The 22,692-nt window shown below is 44.2% G+C and overlaps 1 long non-coding RNA gene across 1 annotated transcript; it reads right to left on the bottom strand.

Moving 5' to 3' along the window:
* Positions 1-17,239: 17,239 nt before the first annotated feature.
* Positions 17,240-18,562, bottom strand: LOC109200702 (uncharacterized). Its single transcript, XR_002060851.2, has 2 exons — positions 18,405-18,562; positions 17,240-18,088 (listed from the first exon to the last, which is right to left on the bottom strand). It is a non-coding gene; the product is annotated as an uncharacterized LOC109200702 (long non-coding RNA).
* Between the last annotated feature and the right edge of the window lie 4,130 nt (positions 18,563-22,692).

The raw sequence follows: 22,692 nt of genomic DNA, 5'->3' as shown, positions 1-22,692 counted from the left end.
CCCAGTGTACTTAAACCCTGTGTTTCTTTGAGTCAGTGTTGTGTTGTCCCTCATGCTGTGTGGGTCTCCCTGTGTTTCCCGTGAGTTTATGTTGTTTCTCAGTTTAGTTTGCTTTGTATGCTCGTTTTCCCATGCCAGCAAATACAGCTGAGTATTTTGAGTTCATCCCTCGAGTCTGAGTCCTGCATTTTGGGTCCACCACTCCTGCTTGCCTGCCTGCCACACAGCCAACCTTAACAAAGATAGGTAAAAGATGTAGTTACTAATTTGAATGGGAGTGAGCTGAGGAACTTTGGGCATAAATTATCTGTTATTGGCATAAATTCAGATTTATCCCAATTGATCATATATCCTGATAATTTCCCAAAGTGTTTAATGCAATTTAAAAGATTAGGGAATGAAATTTCTGGTTCGGAAAGGCAGATCAGTAAATCATCTGCATACATATTAACAAGACTTTCCACATTCCCAAATTTAACTCCCTGTATACCTGGGTGGTTTCTTATGTTAATGGCTAGGGGCTCCAGAGCTATATCAAAAAGAAGCGGTGAGAGGGGATCCCCCTGTCTCACTCCGTGTTGTAATTGAAAGGGGGAGGATTTATCTGCATTAGTGAGAATGCAGGACACCGGACACAGACAAATCATTTTAATCCAATCCCTAAAATATTCCCCAAAACCAAATTGTTTTAGAGTCCTTGTCTTGTCTCATGTTTTTTTTTTTCTATCACTTCCCTGGAACACTCTCTCACAGTCTGTGTCTAAAAACCTAAAGAGAACTATGGATTTGATCAACTGGTCTCTGAATGCTATTGACACCCTCTTCTCAACGAGAAGTCTGGGCTCGGGAGAGCCCGAGTGCCCTGGAGGGACCTTCCCTGCCGGATACACGATGGACGGGTGGCAGAATTGGAGGATCGTGTGCCTGGCGGGACTGTCGATCGAGGACGCTGAAGATATCTACCTATTCGGAACCATGATAACAGGGTTCTTGCTGATCGGAGCTGGCTTGGCCCTGGCTTATCAGAGAATTAAGAAAGTGGAACCGGCTGTCCAAACCGCCACAAAGCTGCCCGCTGAGATTGAATTGACGGGACGAGGTGCGGGTTTTCAGAAAGGGCTCACAGACGGGGACGTGGTCAAGAGCTTGGAGGCAATTGCGGCTGCAGCGAATACTCAGAATAACATCTCTGAGCGGATATTGGGACACATCAGGGAAGAATCTGCTCAAATCAACAACTATGGGCGGAAGTTGGAATACATCACGGATCAGTTGGCTGCGGTCGCGAGGTCTCAGAATCTGATCTGTGAGCAAAAGAGTGACAAGATCACGGAATTGAAGGTAAATAACATCATGGAAAAACTCGCAGCTATCCAACGGGTGATGGAGGGACCAGTGTCGGAGTGCTAAAAGAAACAGCTCGAAATTCTCATGAGTTGTTGGAAGACAATCGCAATCATAATATGACTACCCTTCCGGCGCCAGCTGCGGGCTGAAGGCTGGAGCCGATCTAAACAATCCCTGATAACGACTATGTTGAGACTGTTCCTTCCCATCCCATGCAAGGCCACCTGGGTTGGCTGGTAGACTGTTTACTTAGCCTGGCAGGGCGAAGGACACTGTCTCCGCTGAACTATGGACACGCATACACTTACACTGATCCCCCTCCCTTTCCAAACGCCTTCGATGCTTGTTTCCTGCGGGGGAACACGGCGGGTCTATGTGCCGCGCTGGAATGATAGCGCTGTGCAGGGCGGCTGCTGTGTTCGCTTCGGATAACTCCTCACCCCCCACCCATCCCCGTGGCTTGGCATGTCCTTCATAATGTTGTGCTGTAGACATTCATGTGCTTTTTTGTGCAGAGGAGTTTTTTTGTTTCCTGTTCTCATGCTGTCCTACCATGGAAGCACAGCATGAGTAGGGGTCTTTTTTTTTTTTTTTTTTTTTTTCCCCTCTTGTACTTTCCCATTGTAATGTACATTTCAATGTTTTTCTCTAATGCTACCAATCTCCGACCTGTATCCCCATGTAATGTCTGTGTTGTATGTGTAAGGTCGGGGGGGGGGGGTCCCATTTCCCTGCAGGGCAACCTGCATGTGACGAATAAAGCTTTGATTGAAATATATAAGACCATTCAATCTGATCAAATGCTTTTTGGGCATCCAGAGAAAGTACTGCTGTTTTAACCTCTTTTCCATAACCTGAGTACATTGTATTTAATAATAAACGGACATTATTAAATGACCATCTACCAGGGATAAATCCTGTTTGATTAGGATGTATAATTGTTGAAATATGTTTACTCAATCTTGTAGCTAAGATTTTGGTTATGATTTTATGATCACAATTTAAAAGAGCAATGGGTCTATAATTTGCTGGGACGCCTTCCTCCTTTCCAGTTTTGTGAAGCAAACAAATATTTGCCTCGTAAAGTGAAGTTGGTAACCTTTTATTTTTAACGGAATCATTTATCATCCTAAGCATGAGAGGAATAATTTTATTTGATAAGTGGACAATGATAAGTGAAACTATGTCTCAACAGTCTTTCAGCTTCTGTCTGCTGAGCTAAAACAGCCTCCGCAATCCTCCAGAGTTCCAAAGACAAAACACTTTTTTCAGTCAAGTCACAATGTCTCTTGACTATTGCACAGCAATTGCAATAGGCTAGAGCAGATACTTTTATGTGGCTTTTTGAATGCAGTTTTCCTATCCTGTCACTGCACATTGACTTGAGTAGAAAAGATGATCAGATATGTTTAACTGGATATCATAAAAAAGGAGGGTTGAACCACTGTTTTTATTTTTGCTTTTAAACCACAGAAAGCAGGATTTATGAGAACATTTATTTTTGGAACCCACAGTGCCGGTCTGGCTGGAGTGCAGTTTTACTGGGTGTCTTCTGGGTGTGGCCTTTAATCCAGTTTCCAGAGTGTTATGTGTATGCAGTCCCACACATCCCTACCATGAAAATTTGCTTTGATTCTTTCATTTCTCTCTTATTGACCAAAGTCTCTTGTCACAACCCAGCTCAAAGGATGTGACAAGTAAGTGGGAAACGACACACAGGCTTTTAAAGGCTGTAAGATATTTTAGTGGAATAAAGTAAAGAAATTATAGCATGTTGAACCAGGAACTTCAAATTTGTTACAAAGAAAGACTGCAGCCTATTCCTGGTGCTGGTCCAAAGTCCAGATAATTTTGGGAAAGGATATCAGGAAGGGAATTCCATGTAAGATTGGCACAAACCAAATGTGCGTATCATAAGGATTTCAACATCAAATGTGTCAAAGTCCTGACTTAATCATTTCTAACAGGGTTGTTGAGCAGTAGGGAGCTGGTGGAAACTATATTGCTGGTTGGTGAAGAAGAGGATGAACAGGAAAGGAGCAGCTACCAGAAGAAAATAAGCTTAAATAGATTTCATTGTAAATGAACTTTAATTTATGTGGTCAGTGCACATAAATTAAATACTTTTCTTACTTTACATGCAACTTATTTTACTTGATTAAGATTTAATTTTGGGTTTCTTATGTTTTGGAAAACTGTAAAATGAATGTCATAATTATGATTAGTAGTAGCAGTTTTCAATTATAGGCTTGTTTTATAGCCTCGGTTGTGAACATTTTGTTGTACTTCTTTTTTGCATGTTGTCAGAGGTTGTTAATAAATGTTAACCAACAACAGCTGATGAGTTTCAGTGATACTGGTAGGCCTGTCATGGGACTAGTGAGCAAGGGGGAGTTGTGCTCTTGGTTGGGTTGCTAGCTTAACTTTGGTCACAATGTTCATCCTCAATCATTAGATTTTCTCATTGTTGAAGCTTTCTGGATTTTTGGCCTCCGCGTTTTGTTTTTTTTTGTTTGTTTTTTTTACTTTACGAAAAAATATTGGCTTAAGAGGACCATCCACACATTAACAGCCATGCCTCTGAGAGTCCTATAGTTTATGCTCAAGACTAGAATTCTCTGAGCATCTTCAACTAAAATTGAAATGTGTTTGCACATTTATCTCTTGGAAAGAGCTCAGTGTCAATGAAAGGGAAAAAACCCTAAAAAAACCCAACAACAAAACTTATGGCATCAAGTCTATTCAGTTGAAAAATAACTTTACAAACACAATCATTTAATATACTTCTTTCAGTGTTTCCCTTTTCACAAACAGTCATGACAGTGGATGGCTCTGAATATTTGAGCTTGCAGGGGTCTCCTCCTGGTCTCAAACCAGCGAGATTTCACGTACGAATGTGTAAACTACTACACTGTGGAGTCACCACAAGTATCTAATGCAATAGTATCCAACTTTGCCCAGCTTTAACAGAATTTTTATTTAATTTACTTTGTGATCTTTTCCATGTGAGTAGGCTACATCAGATTTGACAGTTGCTGCATGCAGAGCATTCATGGAAATAATCTTACACAGCTGCATTAGAAGCAGTTTGCATTTCACATGAGAATAACTCTTACACGTGACCAGTTTTTGTATAGTTTATGTGATTCTTAGGTTTGTGGTTATTTTTGTCATCTATTAAGTATGTTTCTTTTAGTCTTCCGTTCTGTGAGATTTTTGAGTTTTTCTTGCTCATTGTCTTCTCCTGTGTTTAGTCAGTCTCATCTTCACATTTGTTTTTCTCTTGTCTCAGTGTTTGCTGTTCCATTTCTGTCTCCCCAGTCAGTCATGTCCCCATGCTTGTTTCTCCCTGGTTCCTGTGCCAAGCCTTTGTGATATAGTATCTGTGTTATCCTACTTCCTGTTTTAGTTTTTACAGTCCTTTTGCCTCTTTTCCTGTCCTTCTTTAGTATGAATGTTATGACCTGTTGTCCATCCCCTCGTCATGCGTAATGTGTGTTCCTCGTCAATTTGTTCCCATTTGCTGTGTTTCTGCTCCATTTTCTAGTTCCTAATTTCCTCCTGGCCTGTACCGTTCAGTTTTGAGTATAGCATTTTGTTACAGCAATAAGACTGCCTCTTCCATTTCATCCCTTTGTGTTTGGGTCCTACCTAACCTGCCATTCACCTCTTACACACACACACACACACACACACACACACACACACACACACACACACACGCACAGTAATTATTCAAATTACTTTACCTGCTCCAGATAAATTTTGCATTTGGGTTGGCTTCTGTCACACACTCAAACGAGTCCTCTGAAATTGCTCTAATGTTCACTTCTGTGGGTGGGACTGCAAACAATATAGAGAAAAGTGTGTTAATTCTAAACTAAGGAAATATAAATAATTTCACATATGTTTGAATCCTATCATGGCACACAAATCCATAAATCTTGGTTACTTTTTTACAAACACCTTCAACTAAAAAAAACTGAAGGTTGGTAACACTGCAGGACAGTGCTGTGTCACTGAAATGGTCATGGATTGGTACTGAGGGATGAAGGTCTGCTGAGAGAGCATTCATCTATGTCTTCACTGGCATTACCTTGGATTTCTGGCAAAGCTCAGTCCATTAACTGTAGCTACTGACAGTCAGCATGTCTCTGACGAAATCAATGAGTGTGAAGTTTGACTTTTTTTGATGCCTCAGTTCAGGTAAACTAAGCTCATTCAAGGTAGCCAAAAGCTCCAAATTGAGGTATATTGACCTCAGTAAAGATCAGTTTTTTGGTACTTGGTATTTTGTCTTTCATCTGACAGTCCAAAAAATAAAACACGCACATTAAGTATTATTTAGTCTTTAACAATAATGGCGTAACAATAGCCTTTGTATCAACCTAGATATCCTCATTTTGTCTTGACTTTTGCTCTGCTTATCTTTCAGAAATTCTTTCTTCATCTGTTGTGACATAATATTGACTGCCACAACCAGGAGACAAGGTCATGAGAGCAGGGGAAATGTCACAATTGCATATGAAGAAAGAAAGAAAAAACTTAGCAAGTCCTGGATGTGTACTTTTACAAAAATATTTTTATAGCAGCTGGCTGTGGGCTGTGGCGCAGACTGGACACAGCTGCAGTGCCAGAGGAGGCAGGATGGAAAAGTTGACAGCTAATATCTAATTATACCTCTCCCATTTCTACGCAGCAGCAAAATGGTGCATTGGGAGAAAACGCTGAGCGGACAGAGAGAAGACAGCATAGACAGAGCTGGCAGACAGTGCTGTAAAGCAAATAACAGTGTAGAAAATGTAAATAAAAACACTGTAATAAAAGAAACGGCGTGTGCAAGGTGCGTGTGTGTTTTAAACAATTAAAATTCTAAAATCAACAGTGACACAACAAAAATAACAAACTACATCATCAGCTGACACTCACAGTAGACCTGTATGGTGAAGGGCAGACTTTTTTCTGTAGACAGGGAATCACCACTGATGACACACTGGACCTGGTGACCGTTAATCTCTCTCGTAGGAACGCCAAACAGAGAGCTGACTGTGGTAGTCGTCCCATTGTCATACTGAGTGGAGTTTGTTGTTGTTCTCACTTTGTCTCTCAAAGCACCAGTGAGCCACCTCACCTCTGCAGGAGGCTTCGATCCAGCAGCCGTGCAGGTAGCAAATAAAACCTCTTCTGTGCCCAAAGTGGGAAGATTGTCCTTGATGTTTGTGAAAGGAGGCACTAGGAGAGTTACAGAAAACTAATAATTCAATATGTAAGCGTGACAGTAAAAGTAACTCTGTCTACATCTCATATACAAACACATCTCTTAAATAAATTTTTTGTTCTTTCTATACCAATCACTATAAGAGGTATCTCAGTGCCCAAAGTGGGAAGATTGTCCTTGATGTTTGTGGAAGGAGGCACTAGGAGAGTTACAGCACACAAATAAATGCATACAGGATGGTGAAAGTAACTCTGTCTCTGTCTCACACACAAACACCCAGAATATTTTAAATAAAGTGTTTTTTCATACCAAGCAAGTTTAGAGGTATCTCAGTCTTCTGATTTCCACTGGGAAACAAGGTGAAGATGCACGTGTAGCTGCCTTCATCCTTCAGGGCAACATTGGATAACTGGAGAGTTCCATTTTTGTTGTTAAAATTCCCGATATATTTAAATCGATCATCACGTCCATTGACAAACTGCGCTCCCTCTCTGGGTAGGACAGTTAGGAAATTGTCATTGTGAGGTTTTTCTCTCGTCCTCCTCTGCCAGGTAATCTGTGTCAGGTCATCATTGGTATCAATGACATAGCACGGTAAAATAGCGGTGCCTCCTTGTTCCACTGTCACACTTCCACCAATCACCTGGAGAGCTGGAAAGTACATGAAAGATCAGATCACAGTTGAAAAAGCAAAAACAAAAGAGCATCCAAGAAGATTTTCACACTTAAACACTTAAAACACACAATTAATTGACTGTTTATCTTGATCATTATTTTGACTTTTAACAATTAAATAAAAGTGAGAATAGAAATAGAAAACAAAGCAAAAGCAGACCAAGCTCTCCCTGACCATGTGCCTGGATGTGCCAGTCAGCTGTTTTGTATTAGTCTGGAGGAGTAACACTATGTCAGTTACAGAAATACAGTGCTATGAAAAAGCATTTGCTGCTTTTATGATTTCTTATTTTGCATATTTGTCCCAGTTAAAAAATTTCACATATTAAATAAGAATAACCCAAATGAATACAAAAAATACAGCTTTGAAATGCTGATTTTATTTATTAAGGGAAAAAAGTTGTCCAAACCTACCTGATCATATTTTCCCCCTAAATCTAATTATTGGTTGTGCCACTATTGGCAACAAGAACTGAAATTGAATTGAAAATAACACTGCATTATGCATTTCTTCAGGTTATTTTTGTCTGACATCTGAAATATGTAAGTGTGACAAACATGCAAAAGAATAAGAGATCAGGGAGTGAGCAAGCATAAAAAACAACAAACAGATGTAGATGTGCAGGCAGCTGTGCAAACACAGTGAGTGAGAGGAAGAGAGGAGAGTATTTATGCTTCCATGAGAAGAAATGAGGAGAAAGCTTATATGAACCAAAAAGCAGAGTTAATCTGTTTCACACACACACCGATGAATGAATATTCCTACTATGATTATTTAGTGGCCATAGATGGGGCCTAATGGCAAAAAAACATGGAAATTAATTTACACAAAATAAAAGGTCCTCAATTAATTATACTAATTTTGATATTACCAGCTACTTCATTGAAGATTTCATTAGAAAGAAAGAAATGATTTCATCCCCAACCATGTTCACCTCACATGATAAGGATGCATTATTTCAAACATACAATGAAAATATGGAAATGCTTTTCAGATTTTGAGGGGAACAATTGGTGGACCAGCAAACATGAGGTAGTATTAAGTGTTTTTATTTCAAAATTTAAAAAAAGTGCTAGTAAAGACAGCCTTTAGTGCTAAATTTCTGACAAGCAATAAACATGAACAAAACTTGTGCTATTTACAGAAACTATATTGTAATGACCTGGCTGGGGTTGTTAGCCAGGTGCATTCTGGGTATTGTGTTGTCTGTGTTTTCTATTGTTCTGCTAGTTCCTATGCGTTTGATTCACATGTTGTGTTAGTGTTATGTTAATGTAAGCCACAGTGAAGTTGATGTGTGTTCTGTGGAGCGGGTTGATGTGGCATGGTTGGCTGACACCGCGACCCTATGTGGTGGGAGCGTGATAGGGGTTCGGTGTCAGCAGCATTACAGTGGTTGTAAAAGTTGTTGAATAAATGACTGGTGTGAACCACTACTGCCTCCTGCTGGATCGTTTGGGGATTACAAAGCCTGCTGCTGAGACGCTCGGGGTCGTGCGGTGTATGAGGCATGAGCGCTCTCCATTTGCCGCGAAGTTCAGCGATAGCTGCTAGCGCCCTGCTAGCCGTTTTAGCTAGTGAGCAGTTTAGCCAGTTCAGCTCTACTAACCCACGGTCGCTACAATTGGTGTCAGAAGTGGGATTCATGAGTGTCTAGCAGACACTATGGAGCCGACCATAGGCGAATTAGAGCGTCTAATCCGAGACAACTGCTCGCTTCTGGAAAGCATGGCTGCCGAGACCCAGCAGAGAAGACCCGAGCTGGGGCGGCCAGAGGGCCACAGCGCACCCCGGAACAGCCACCCCCTGCTCTCCCCGCGGCCGGAGGGGATTCCTGGGGCTGCACCACAGCTTCCCGGCAGGACGGCTGCTAAGCTACAGCACTACACTGGGGCGACGCAGCTAGAGCCGTACCTGGCCCAAGTCACGCTGGCTGCCACTCACAACGGGTGGGGTCAAGAAGAGACTGCCACCCACCTGGCGCTCGCACTGGAGGGCCCAGCGCTCCAGGTTCTGCTGGACTTGCCCCTAGAGGAGCAGCGCGACCTCCGGGCTCTGACCACGGCGCTCGGCAGACGGTTTGGACAGAGACCACCAGCCGAACAGAGCAGGGAGGAGCTGGCTCGCCGACGCCGACGCAAGGGAGAGAGCCTGGGGTCCTTTGCTGCGGACATCCGCCTCTATGCCCGACGGGGCTATCCAACGTTCCCAGGAGCGGCACGAGAGGAGCTGGGTCTCCACGCCTTCCTGAGGGGCCTCACACCGGAGAGGCTGCGACAGCATGTCCGGCTGTCATCCCCCGAGACCTGGAGGAGGCATTGAGGGAGGCTGAGCGGGCTGAGGAGGTGCTGCGGGGCGAGCCAGTGACCCGACGATCGGCCAGGGGGGTCGAGCGAGAGATGAGCGCGACCCAGTCGGATGAGGAGGAGGAGGCCAGACAAGCCCAACCAGAGGCAGTCCCCCGTCGGAGGCGCCGGACGGACTGCTGTTATCGGTGCGGGGAGCCCGGTCACCTCGCCCGGAACTGTCCTGCACCTAGTCCTCGGGCCCGAGTGACATCACCAACGGGAAACTGCCACGGGGCGGGACAGTGAGGGAACCCCCGCCCCAATCATTAAACCCTCTCCGTGACACTCATCCTGTGGTGGGCCGCTGTGGGTCCACCCGTGGACTATACCTGGACTGTATAATTGATGGACGGTCTTGCCGGGCCCTGGTGGACACGGGGTCTACCATCTGCTTGCTGCGGAGGGGGGTGCTTCCGGAGACGGGCGGTTCATTGCCGAAAGATTGGACCCCTACTCACACAGCGCTGTACACTGTCACAGGAGAAAAGACTGTGATGCCGGGGAAAAAGACTCTGCAGGTGGTGGTGGGAACGAACAGTGTGAACCATGAGTTCTGGCTTGCCGACATAACAGACGAGTGCATTGTTGGACTGGACTTGCTGGCCCACTGGGGGCACGGGTCGATGTGCCGGGAGTTGCCATCCACCTTGGTGCTGAGACCGTGCAGCTCCAAGTGGGCCGCGGTAGCCAGGGACAGACCCCCACCCCACCAGCGCCCCCAAAGCCCTCACGCCCCACAGCTCCAAGCCACAGCCAGGGGTCGAGGGCGGCAAGGGTGCGGAAGAGGACCCAGGGGGTGAACGTAAGCAGGGCCAACATCCCGCAGCCAGAGTCGCCGCCTAGCTCGGCAGTCTCCCCGTCACCTGAGACTGTCGCGGCAGTAGAGGAGCTTGGGCGGCGGAGTGGGGTGCACCTCAGTGCGATACAGCAGCGGCAGCTGCAGAGCCTCTTGGCAGAGTTTATGGACATGTTTGCCGCCAGGGAAGAGGACTGCACCAGGACGGGCCTGGTGCAGCACACTATCGACACTGGAGCAGCTGCTCCAATCCGGCTGCGGCCCCACCGCCTGCCCCTCGCCAAACGCCAAGCTGCCGAGGAACTGATAAAAGAGATGGCAGCTAATGGTGTCATTGAACCCTCGGATAGTCCATGGGCCGCACCTGTGGTTATGGTGCGGAAGAAAACAGGGGGTTGGCGCCCTTGTGTGGACTACAGGCGTCTGAACGCGGTCACCCGCAAGGACTCTTACCCGCTACCTCGCATCGATGACGCACTGGATTACATCGCTGGGTCCAGTTGGTTCAGCTCGCTAGACCTCCGCAGTGGGTACTGGCAGGTGGAGCTTGCTGCTGAGGCACGGCCCAAGACTGCATTCACCATAGGGCAAGGACTGTGGCAGTTTAGGGTGATGCCTTTTGGACTATGCAATGCACCAGCCACGTTTGAAAGGTTAATGGAAAGGGTCCTCAAACACATTCCCCGTGCCCGCTGCGTGGTCTATTTGGATGACTTGCTGACTCATGCCAAGGACTTTGAACAGGCTGTTGCTAATCTGCGAGAGGTCCTGACTGCCATCCGCGGGGCGGACTAAAGCTGAACCCGGCCAAGTGCAACCTTCTTGCTCGCCAGGTGAAGTTCCTGGGACATGTGGTGAGCGAAAAGGGGGTGGCTACTGACCCCGAGAAGGTGGTTGCTGTGGGGGACTGGCCTCCCCCATCGAACGTCGCTGAGCTACGAAGCTTCCTGGGGCTGGCCTCCTATTATAGGAGGTTTGTAAAAGACTTTGCCACCGTCGCTAGCCCCTTGCATCAGTTGACAAACAAGGGTCAGCGGTTTGGTTGGACTGAGGACTGTGCAGCGGCTTTCGAACAGCTGAAAACTGCCCTTGTGAGTGCCCCGGTCTTGGCGTATCCTGACCCCAGCCAGCCTTTCCTTTTGGACACTGACGCCAGCAACGTGGGGGTCGGAGCTGTGCTCTCCCAGAGGGGAGAGGCTGAGGAGCGAGTGGTGGCATACTACAGCTGCAGCCTCAGCCGGGCCGAGAGGAATTACTGTGTTACCCGGCGTGAACTGTTGGCTGTGGTCCTGGCGGTTCGTCATTTCCGACCTTACCTCCTGGGCACTAAGTTCCTGCTCAGGACCGACCACGCCAGCCTAACCTGGATGCTGAACTTTCGCCAGCCGGAGGGTCAGGTGGCCCGGTGGCTGGAAATACTACAAGAGTACGACTTTGAGGCCCAGCACCGACCAGGGCGGCAGCACGCCAACGCTGATGCCCTGTCCAGGCGCCCCTGTTCTGCGGATGAGTGCCGGTACTGCAGGCGCCTGGAGGAGCTGGACCGGGGTCCGACATCGGCAGCAGCAGAACCCGAGGGTGAGGATGAAGGGCAGGAACCTTTCACCGCGGCGGAGCTGCAGCAGCACCAGGTGAGCGATCCAGCGCTGGGGATGGTGAGGGACTGGATGGAGGCAGGGACACGGCCAGACTGGTCCACCGTGTCTTCCCAGGGGCCCGAGACGAAGTCGCTGTACTCCCAGTGGAACAACCTGGAGCTCCATGGTGGTGTAATCTACCGGCGGTGGCGAGCGCCAGACGGGGGAGCGACATACTCCAGCTCCTGGTTCCCCGGGCCTTGCGGCCTGAGGTCCTCCGCTGGGTTCATGGGGCTGCAGGTACTGGCCATTTTGGGAATGGCAAGACGGTGCGGCGGCTGAGACGGCAGTTCTACTGGCCGGGGTGTCGTCAGGACGTGGAGATCCATGTCCATTGCTGTGACGACTGCACGGCGCAGAAAGGTCCCAGCCAGCGCTCCCATGCCCCATTGCAGCAATACCTAGTTGGGGCGCCAATGGAGCGGAGCGGAGTGGACATCCTGGGTCCGTTCCCTGTTACTGACGCCGGCAACCGGTATGTCCTGGTCGCGATGGATTATTTCTCAAAGTGGCCAGAGGCGTACGCGGTGCCGGATCAGAGTGCGGTGACGACGGCGCGGACCCTGGTGGATGAGATGTTCACGCGGTTTGGTGTACCGGAGGAGCTCCATAGCGACCAAGGGAGGAATTTTGAGAGCCAGGTGCTGGGAGAAGTGTGTCGGAGGCTGGGGGTGAGAAAAACGAGGACCACCCCCCTCCATCCTCAGAGCGATGGTCTGGTTGAGCGGTTCAACCGCACGCTGGCCACCCAGCTGGCCATCCTGACCAGCCAACATCAGAGGGACTGGGACCAACACCTGCCCTTGTTTTGTGGGCGTATCGAACAGCAGTGCAGGAGTCAAGTCAGTGTACTCCTGCAGCGTTAATGTTCGGAAGGGAGCTCCGAACCCCGGTGGACTTGGTGTTCGGGGCGCCCCCTGAGCCGGAGATTGCTGGTGGACCAGAGATGGACTACTTCCGGCGGCTCAGGGAGCGGTTGCACATGGTGCATCAGCTGGCAAGACGGACATTGGAGGGAGCCGGGGCCCGCCAGAAACGGGCGTACGATACCCGTGCGCACGGTCCTATGCTGGGGGCCGGAGATCGGGTCTGGGTGTTCTGCCCCAGAGGAAGCGGGGGCTGACCCCCAAGCTCATGAGCCACTGGCAAGGCCCGGGCGAGATCCTGGAACAGCTATCGGAGGTGGTCTTCCGAGTCCGGATGCCGGGCGGGGAAGGCGGGTGGTGCTACACAAGGACCGGCTGGCGCCATACCATCCGCTTGCCCCCAACCCACAGACTGGTGTGCAGCCTGGGGACTACTTGCCCCTACGGCCGGCCCAAATGGGGGCGCCATGGATTCCCAGTCAAGGCCGAAGCGTACTCGACGCCGGCCCGGACATTTGCTGGACTACAGAGTGGACAGTTAAGGTTGTGGGGACACTAAACCTCTTGGGGGGGGGCTGTGTAATGACCTGGCTGGGGTTGTTAGCCAGGTGCATTCTGGGTATTGTGTTGTCTGTGTTTTCTATTGTTCTGCTAGTTCCTATGCGTTTGATTCACATGTTGTGTTAGTGTTATGTTAATGTAAGCCACAGTGAAGTTGATGTGTGTTCTGTGGAGCGGGTTGATGTGGCATGGTTGGCTGACACCGCGACCCTATGTGGTGGGAGCGTGATAGGGGTTCGGTGTCAGCAGCATTACAGTGGTTGTAAAAGTTGTTGAATAAATGACTGGTGTGAACCACTACTGCCTCCTGCTGGATCGTTTGGGGATTACAAAGCCTGCTGCTGAGACGCTCGGGGTCGTGCGGTGTATGAGGCACGAGCGCTCTCCATTCGCCGCGAAGTTCAGCGATAGCTGCTAGCGCCCTGCTAGCCGTTTTAGCTAGTGAGCAGTTTAGCCAGTTCAGCTCTACTAACCCACGGTCGCTACAATATAATATAAATGATATTTGGTGACCTTCAAATCATCTTGCTTTAGTCTGCTGTAGCTTGGCATCGGTTTCTGATATCACGTTTATCATAAAGCACACTTTAGGTAATAAGTAATCTGAATACAGGCAGTCAAAAGTCATTTGACTTTCATATTACTAAAATAAGTGGACTAGCTGGATTATACTTTGCTCCAAATACTGACTTAGTAAACACACTCTTACTATTGCTTAAGTTTTCACAGCAGATTGAAAAAGAAGAATCTTAAAATTCTCATTTATTCAACTCCAGGAGACTAGAGGATTGCTTTCTTTGTGTGTGACTTTGCTGACTACTGAAAGGTAAATGAAAACATTTTGCTAGTTTCCCACGTCCTTGTGTACTCAAGGTAAAACCAACAGGCCCTGGCTGTGTACTGAGCTGATAATGTAACAATGACATAATTTTGTAACATCACCCACCACAATGAAGATCTTTCGAGTTATATCTTGATTTTGTTACTACCCAGTGAATTGCTATAATCTTATCTCATGTGAAAAATCCTCACATAAAAGAAAACTCAACCATACTTTTTTGTTTTATTTTATGAACTGTGGGTGAAGTGAGGGGGGAAAAATCACGCATAAGTGAGAATTTATTAGTTTATATGAACTGTCCTGAAAATGAAAAAGAAACAGAACTGTACATATTAAAGCTGTAGAGCTACGATGTGTACACACTCTTAATCCACCAGATATCCCATCATTTTGATTATGTTTCTACATCACCACCACCAGGACCCGCATTGGTAATGAGCAGTTACTTTTTTTCATTTTCACGTTTCCCTGCCGTCCGTCGTGACAGCTGCAAGTTTATCTCATTTCAGCCCAAGCCGATCCAAGCATGTACAAAAAAGTTTCAACATACCGTCAGCAGCTTCTCTGGTCAGCAGGAACGCAGATATTATCACCAAGCGACAGGGTATCATGGAAAACATGGAGTGGCGCTGAATTATCATAGTAATTGTCCGTGAAAACATAAACAAACATGTAACTCTATTCGCTTCATTTGTTCTTCTTTCTTGTGATTTGCTCATTGCTGCTGCTGCGGCTATCCACGCCCTCTGGTTCAAGCAGGAAGCAAGGGTTACCTTCAAAGTCAAATGTAGGAATGCGGGTGGATACTTGGTCAGATTTGAGAAACATCATATGTTTTACATTCTTTTCGTTGTTTTCGGAAGGTGCCGCTTGTTTTGCTATGATCAAGCAGAAATGAAAGACATGGGATAAGCATGAGTCTAAGCCAGCTGCCGTAGGACGAGAGGTCCATGGGCAGTGTTGGGAAGGTTACTTTTAAAATGTATTCCACTACAGATTACAGAATACATGCCCCCAAATGTATTTTGTCACGTATTCCGTTATGTTACTCAATGAGAGTAACGTATTCTGAATACTTTGGATTACTTAATATATTATCATGCTTTTTACAACTACATGAATGTACTAATGCTGTGTGATTTATTACTATTACTGGAGGTCCGCGGCTCCGAACCATACTAAAGGGACCTCTGACTAATACGGCGGGTTCCTTTGTGGGTCAACTTTGATTGCGAGAGACAGAGAGAGGCGTTGAAAGGCTGCTCCAACTGAACTTATTGTTTAGGAGGAAAACAGGAACACAGTGTACAGTCGAGTCTTAATAGCATACACAACTGGGCTCGTCAGGACATAAAGGACATAAACGCACAGCGCGGACCGGCGGATCAGAATCAGTGAGATGTCGCCTCTCTCACCCGACGAGCGCTGCAGCTTTAAGCGGCTGCGCGCGCTCCCGCGGACGGCAATCACTTTTTGGCACAACAACTGCACGGATACGGTGGGGGCTGAAAGCCGACAGCTCGCTGCTGATTGTGATGTTTCGGCGGGTCCGCGCTTTGTGTTTACGCCCTTTTTGCGCTGATTCTAAAGCTGTTAGTTTTATCTCTCTCCAAACAATATTGACTGAACCAGCAGCAAAAGAAGATCCAAACTACGCTTCACATAAACATCGTCATGAAATCACTCTGACTTTTACTGTTTTGCTTCCACCATGATAAAATCACACTTCATGCACAGCTCTCTCTCTCTCTCTCTCTCTGTACTTCAAGAACAGTTTCCCGTCTAAAAATCTGTTTTCTGCATTATTCGCTTGCTTGTTACGCACAAGTCTACCGTTGTTTACAGCGCTGTCAGGCGCTGGTTTTTTTCTTTCGTTTTACATACTTCCGAAAAGAAAACATAATTTCTGCCGTTCAATAATTTTAAACAAATTTAAACTTTTAAAATTATGCAAAATGCAAAACGCTTAGCCGTGTCTCTAATAAAACCGCTGTAACGTTCATATGTTGATGAATGGTTTTCTTTCGTTTTTGATGTACTGCAGAATATTTTTATAAAATCCCAGGCCAGGAAAACCACCTTCATGTTTTTCTGTGTTTTATCTTCAGCTACTTTGACACAAAGGCATCTGATGTGATGCTCACACCTTTGATAAAGTCTTGCGTGTGTCAGCTTCCTTTTTATAGATACAAAAATATGTAAATGTAGTGATCTGAATTATAATATTTCTGACTGTCAAAATTTCCCAGATTCAAATCAAATTTAATTGAATTGAATCGAATCGATTCGGGACCTTGTGAATCGGAAACGAATCGATTCTAGAAATCAGTGACGATACCCAGCCCTATATAACACTGCGTATGGCAGTCATTCTCCCTGCATTACGGACTACACTGCCCATGAGGCTACATTCTTTAGCGCTATGCCTGTTAAACTCTGCCTATTGCCTTCATATTAAATCATGCAGCATGAATGGTCTGACCTGCTCAACCTGCTCAATCATCCAGATAAGAAAATCCACAAAAGTTGATTCTGTTCTTCTTGAAGTAGCATTTTCAAGAAGATGTTTTGTCACTCATCAAAATATCATCCAAGTGACACCTGGATGGTCTTTCCCTTTTAGGTGAAAAGGTGCTGGTTTAGTCATTATGCAAATGAATTGTTTATAAGATTGGGGAAACTGCAGTCATCTGAGACTGAAGAAGTCACTTGGATGAGTGACGAAACGTTTCTCCCACTGAAAACCCTACGTCCAGATGAACAGAATCAAATTTTGAAGATTTACTTACGATTGAGCCTGCATTAAGATCATATTTTTTAGTCTTTGACTGGAAGGAAGTTTGCTTGGAAGCATATCTGGCGATGCTTCAACCTCTGCTTTAAGGTTTTTGACAGTGTGGGAGCCCTGTCAAAAAACCTGTCCATTATGTTAGCAGTGTCCAAGCATTCTTTTTTTTTTTTATCCACCGTGCCCCCACTTTGGGTCCCACTGGCATAATAGATAATGAAGTGCCATCTGGTGGTTATTTCACCTCATTACATGCCGATGAATCATTTCAGGTAAATTCATCTTGTGCATTCAAATCTTTTCCAAAAGATGGCAGATCAAGACACTTCCAAACATGCAAATACGTCACGCTTAATGTTGGCAAAATGGACTTTAAACAAGAACATAATTTTTATTAAAACCACAAGTACTCCTCTCAGTAGACTGAGGTGTGCTGGAGAACAGTCTGTTCTCCTGCAACACTGTTTGGCAGCTTGTCTGTACAAACAGACAAGTTTTGATGTCTTCAGTGAGAATCTATAATGTAAATAGGCACGAAAATAAAGAAAAAACATAAATGCAATCCATTGTTGCTGAATGTGGTTTCTGTCTCAAGCAAGTATACTTATACCGTGAAGTCAACACAAAACAGATGATCAGAGGGTTTCACTGAGATTACTTTGTGTGAAGACAGCAGTGAAATATTCTACTCAGCCTTTTACATTTTGAAATGGAAAGCAGCTTACAGAAAACACAGTACACAATGTCACAGTGCATTTAGAGTATAAAGAGACATGGTGCTGAATGAATAAATATTTATAGCTGTGGATAATCTAATACTAATAAGCGTGTGGAAAACAATAAAACAGTTTTATTGCTGATGAAACCCAAATAGCAATGACAGGCAGATGGGGATATAGATGGGAACCAAGAATCTTCATCCATTTTCATCCTATTTAGTAGTCGAGTCTAGAATTAAAGGTTGGTGGAGGCTTCGGTCCAAATTGATTCCACAACTGTCAGAGACACTCCTGAGGCAGAGAATTCAGACACATTGTTTAAAGCTGTGTTAAAATTTAACTGAACATAAAAAGACTGTCAGTGTTTCTGCAGATTTTAGAAAAAGATATTAATTTAAATGTTCTAAGTAGTCAACACACATAATAGTAATGAAAATGATAAGTTAATACATTATTGCTCAACTGCTCTCTCAAAAAAGCAGTTACAATAATTAAAAAGAAAATTGTGCACAACTAAAGCTTTTAAGTATGGCATACATAACACATACAAACATGAAGTCATTATTCGCCCCCAACACACCCATCTTTTCCCACTGTTTAAACATACCTTTTGTGCTGCCTCTTTTCTTCTTTTAAATATGCTGATCATCTTCCAGGCTGAAGAATTATAAAATATTTTACTTACTACTACTACTACTACTACTTATTTACTATTAACTGACAATGACGAGTGGTCGAATAATATTTTCAAACCATTCCTTTAGTAAAATAGCAATAAAACACTGAAACACACTACTCCACATAAATCTGTATGATTGACAAGTGTATTTATAAAGCATTTTTAGTTATATGTAAACTCAATGTGCTTAATACAAACGAGTTACTGACAATGCGTATGTAGGTGATGTCAAGTAAAAGTAATTATTCTACAGAAAAGGTTTTCCCATCTGTGTTTTATAATTAATATTACTGCTGCAGATGGTTAAGGTTGATGCTTTTCACTCTGTTTAATCTAAAGCAATAATAATAATAATTATAATAATAATAATAATGGATTGCATTTATATAGCGCTTTTCTAGGCACCCAAAGCACTTTGCAATTCCACTATTCATTCACTCTCACATTCACACACTGGTGGAGGCAAGCTACAGCTGTAGCCACAGGTGCAACTGTCTGGACAGACTGACAGAAGTGAGGTTGCCATATCGCGCTATCGGCCCCTCTGGCAGGGTAAAGGTAGGGTAAAGTGTCTTGCCCAAGGACACAACGACCAGTACAGAGAGCAGGGGATCAAACCGGCAACCTTCCGGTTACAGATGAGCTTCCCAACCCCCTGAGCCACGGTCGTCCCAGCAATCATCATATTTAATAAATCCAGTATGACTGTCGTGTGAGGACAGCATTTCTCTGAAGAAACAGTTGTTTAAGAGCTAAAAAAAAATAGCATCAAAATCATGATTGCTTTTAGAAAAAACAAACAAAGAAAAGAAGACTGACTTGAAGGGCCTAGGTGTTGTGTGACACAGTAAGATACAGATTAGTGTGAAATCAGATTTTCCACTACTTCAGAACTTCCTTTAACTTTATTGTATTTGGTTGTATTTGTTTTTGTTTATTTTTGTGAAATCTCAAATAAACATCAATGACTCAGTGCATCAGATATTTCTGGCAAGGTTTATGATAAGCTTTGATATAAGGAGTTTTCCATAATATGCTACATATTAGTGTATGCTGGGTTATGGTTCTAAGTACCTTTGAAATGTCTGCATCTATAGATGTAGCACGCTGCAGCTCCAAAAACATTCAGAGAAAGCAGAACACCAAATAGACCCAAACAGCACAGCATGCTTCTACAGGGACACAAGAAGGAAGAATATAATGAGATTGGGATGTGTTGTTTACACTGCATTTAGTTCTGCATTTCACATTTAGATGAATCAAACAGTATTCAAACACCTGTACCCAACATATTGCCAATATGACCTAGAAAACAACAATCAGTATCTTGAACATCCTCTGAGGTGAAACTGACTTGAATAATAATGTGTTGCACTGGATGCATCATCCATTCAAACTCATCCAAAGCATGTCTTTGTCCTGTCTTCATCTGCTCACCCCAAACTGGTTGCAGCAGATGAGCCTGGTTCTGGAGGTTTCTTCCTGTTAAAAGGGAAGTTTTCCTTCCCACTCTCACCAAAGTGCTTGCTCATAGGGCATCATGATTATTAGGTTTTCTGTGTTCTGTATACTATTGTAGGTCTTTACCTTACAATATAAAGCACCTTGAGGCAACTGTTGTTGTGATTTGGTGATATATAAAAAAATCGGAACTGAAACTTGTATGTGGTGCTGGCTGCGGTTTGAAGTCAACACTTCATTAAAATATCTGTTTATCAAGGAATTCTAACCTGTTGTTTCAGGATGGTTGGAATAATTTTACTTTAATCTGGAAGCAAATGTTTCTCTTTCAATCCTTGACAGAAGTCAACAAAGAAGAAACTGAACAACATCACAATTAAACATCTACAAAAGGTCAAATCCAAAACGTAAGAAACAAATTCAGAAAGATTTTGATAAACTGCACAGCTAAATGCAAGCTCACTTCACCTGATGCCACATACACATACAGCCGACCGTGTTCCTCCATATGCTTCACACTGATAAGGCCATTTAGGTCAACTCAGACTCAGCAGTTGTAGCTTTGCACCCTCTACTTTGACAGCAGACTGCAGCAAGACTGGTCAGATCTGGAAAACATGAACGAGACTCTACATGAAATTTACAGAGAAGGCAGTACAATGTGAGTTGTAGTCAAAGAATTTCAGTTATTAGCTCTTTGTTGCTCTTCCCTTGGAATTTAGTAAGGGTTTCACATCAACTACTTTGTGTCTGTAGCAGAGCCCGGCTACTTTTTTATGAAAAAAGTTTTCACAGGACTCCATTCCTATGGATGCGGTGAGGATGTATATGTTTCACATAAACTGTATACATCCTTACTATTATATATATATATATATATATATATATGGAATCAGAGAGTACGTAGCAGACAGTTGCTACAATCAAATGCATTTGATTAATTATCAGCATTCATGAGAGCACTCTATAAAGCAATGTTTTAGTTTGTTGGTCTGGAGCATTCAGGTGTAATGACAAAGAGAGACATTAGTGATAGGTTTGGCTTAACTTATTCGCTGGACGTTGAAGGCAATGTGATTACACAGCAAGCAAGACACGAGTAGGCAACATTCTTTATGTTTCACGTGCACGGAGAGAACTGGACAGGCGCCGTTCCTTCGCTTGACCCCAGTTGCTCTTGTCCGCTCTCCCGTAACACTGCTCTTTTATTGTGGTTACATGAATATGCATAGGTTCATTAACATATGACCTCTTTACATAATTATACATGTGAACAAAGAATACCTTGTGTGTGTGTGTGTGTGTGTGTGTGTGTTGTGTGTGTGTGTGGAATGTGACTCCCCAAAGCTGGTGCCAGGAGTCTAGCGTCCATCTAAACAAAAGGCACTTACACTCAAACAGATATACGTGTGTTTGCTATACTATATATCAGCAGGAGAAGATACGACCTCTCCTAGGAGGCGTGTGATCTATGCCAGAACACTCTGAAGAGGAGTGAACGCACTCCCCTCTTCATGCTACACAGAGTTGTTACAGACTATTAAGGATCAAACCTCCTATCACTACACAATCAATTATATACTTCTAAGCATATATGAGTAAATATTTCTAAGCATAAATGAGAATCACAATACAAATCTAACAATTAGCATTGATGCCTTTTCTCCGTTTCTACTACTAAATAAGTGTTTCACTTTTTGTGCCTATGAAATTGGCAGCTTACACTATCAGTGTGGAAAGTTATATACAGGTGTTAGAGCAACATATGCTCCCATCCAGATGATGCGTTTTCAGGAAAAGCCCTGCATACTTCAGAAAGGCAATGCTAAACTGCACACTGTGGTATTCAACAGTCTGGCTTCATAGCAGAGAGTCCAGAGTCTGAACTCTCCAGATCTTTCACCGCGTGAAAAAATTTGCAGATAGTATCGTCAGCTTATGGTTATGGACTGTTATTAAATGAAGATATAAGAGTACACAGTAGTAAACACGGTCCTGTCCTAACTTGTTTTAGATGTATTGTTTCGAGTTAAAAGTTAACCAGAAAAAAAGTTCTGATTGAACATTTTTATGTTTGCTGTGTGTTCTACTGTTAATAAAATGCAACATTTTGTAGATCAATGCTTTCTGTTTTTATTTACACATTGTCTCAATATTTTTGTAACTCATTTTGTATCTGCATGCTAATGTTGATTGCTATACAAAAATTTGGACCTTTTGATAAACAAAATGAAAGTTAACCTTGAATAGATGTAAAACACTTGTTGTCAGCATCCAAATGATGTTTCCTTTGTTGAAAGACCAAAACCTATCTTACGTTTTTTAAAGTATTTTTAAACGTTAAATCAACGTCATTATTTTCTGAATATACAGCTTGCTCACACGCTGCTCCCAGTGCTGATATTTTCTGAAAACACTGTCAGCTAAAGTTTAAATGTTGTATTTTTAAATTGGCTGGCCATCTGATCAGACTGCAGCTTATGTGCTTGAAGTGTTCACACTGAGCTTTAATCTGATATTATTGTTCTACAGTTTATGTTCTGTCTGTCTTTTGCCCTGTCTCCCTCCTCCTTCCTCCTAAAATTGAATTGACCTCTGTTACAGGTAATATAGCTCTAAATACAATGTCACTCTGTCTCTCTAAAGGCTTTTCCAGAACATGTTGAGCTGAAACCATTATAAAAACTACTTTACCTGTACCAGGTAACGTTTGCATTTGGGTCTCTTCTGTCACACACTCGAATGAGTCCTCTGA

This window comes from Oreochromis niloticus, unplaced genomic scaffold, assembly GCF_001858045.2.
Source record: "Oreochromis niloticus isolate F11D_XX unplaced genomic scaffold, O_niloticus_UMD_NMBU tig00000348_pilon, whole genome shotgun sequence".
In the NCBI taxonomy this organism is placed as follows: domain Eukaryota; kingdom Metazoa; phylum Chordata; class Actinopteri; order Cichliformes; family Cichlidae; genus Oreochromis; species Oreochromis niloticus.
The sequence above is the reverse complement of the archived record's forward strand: the minus strand, read 5'-3'. Positions and strand labels throughout refer to the sequence as shown.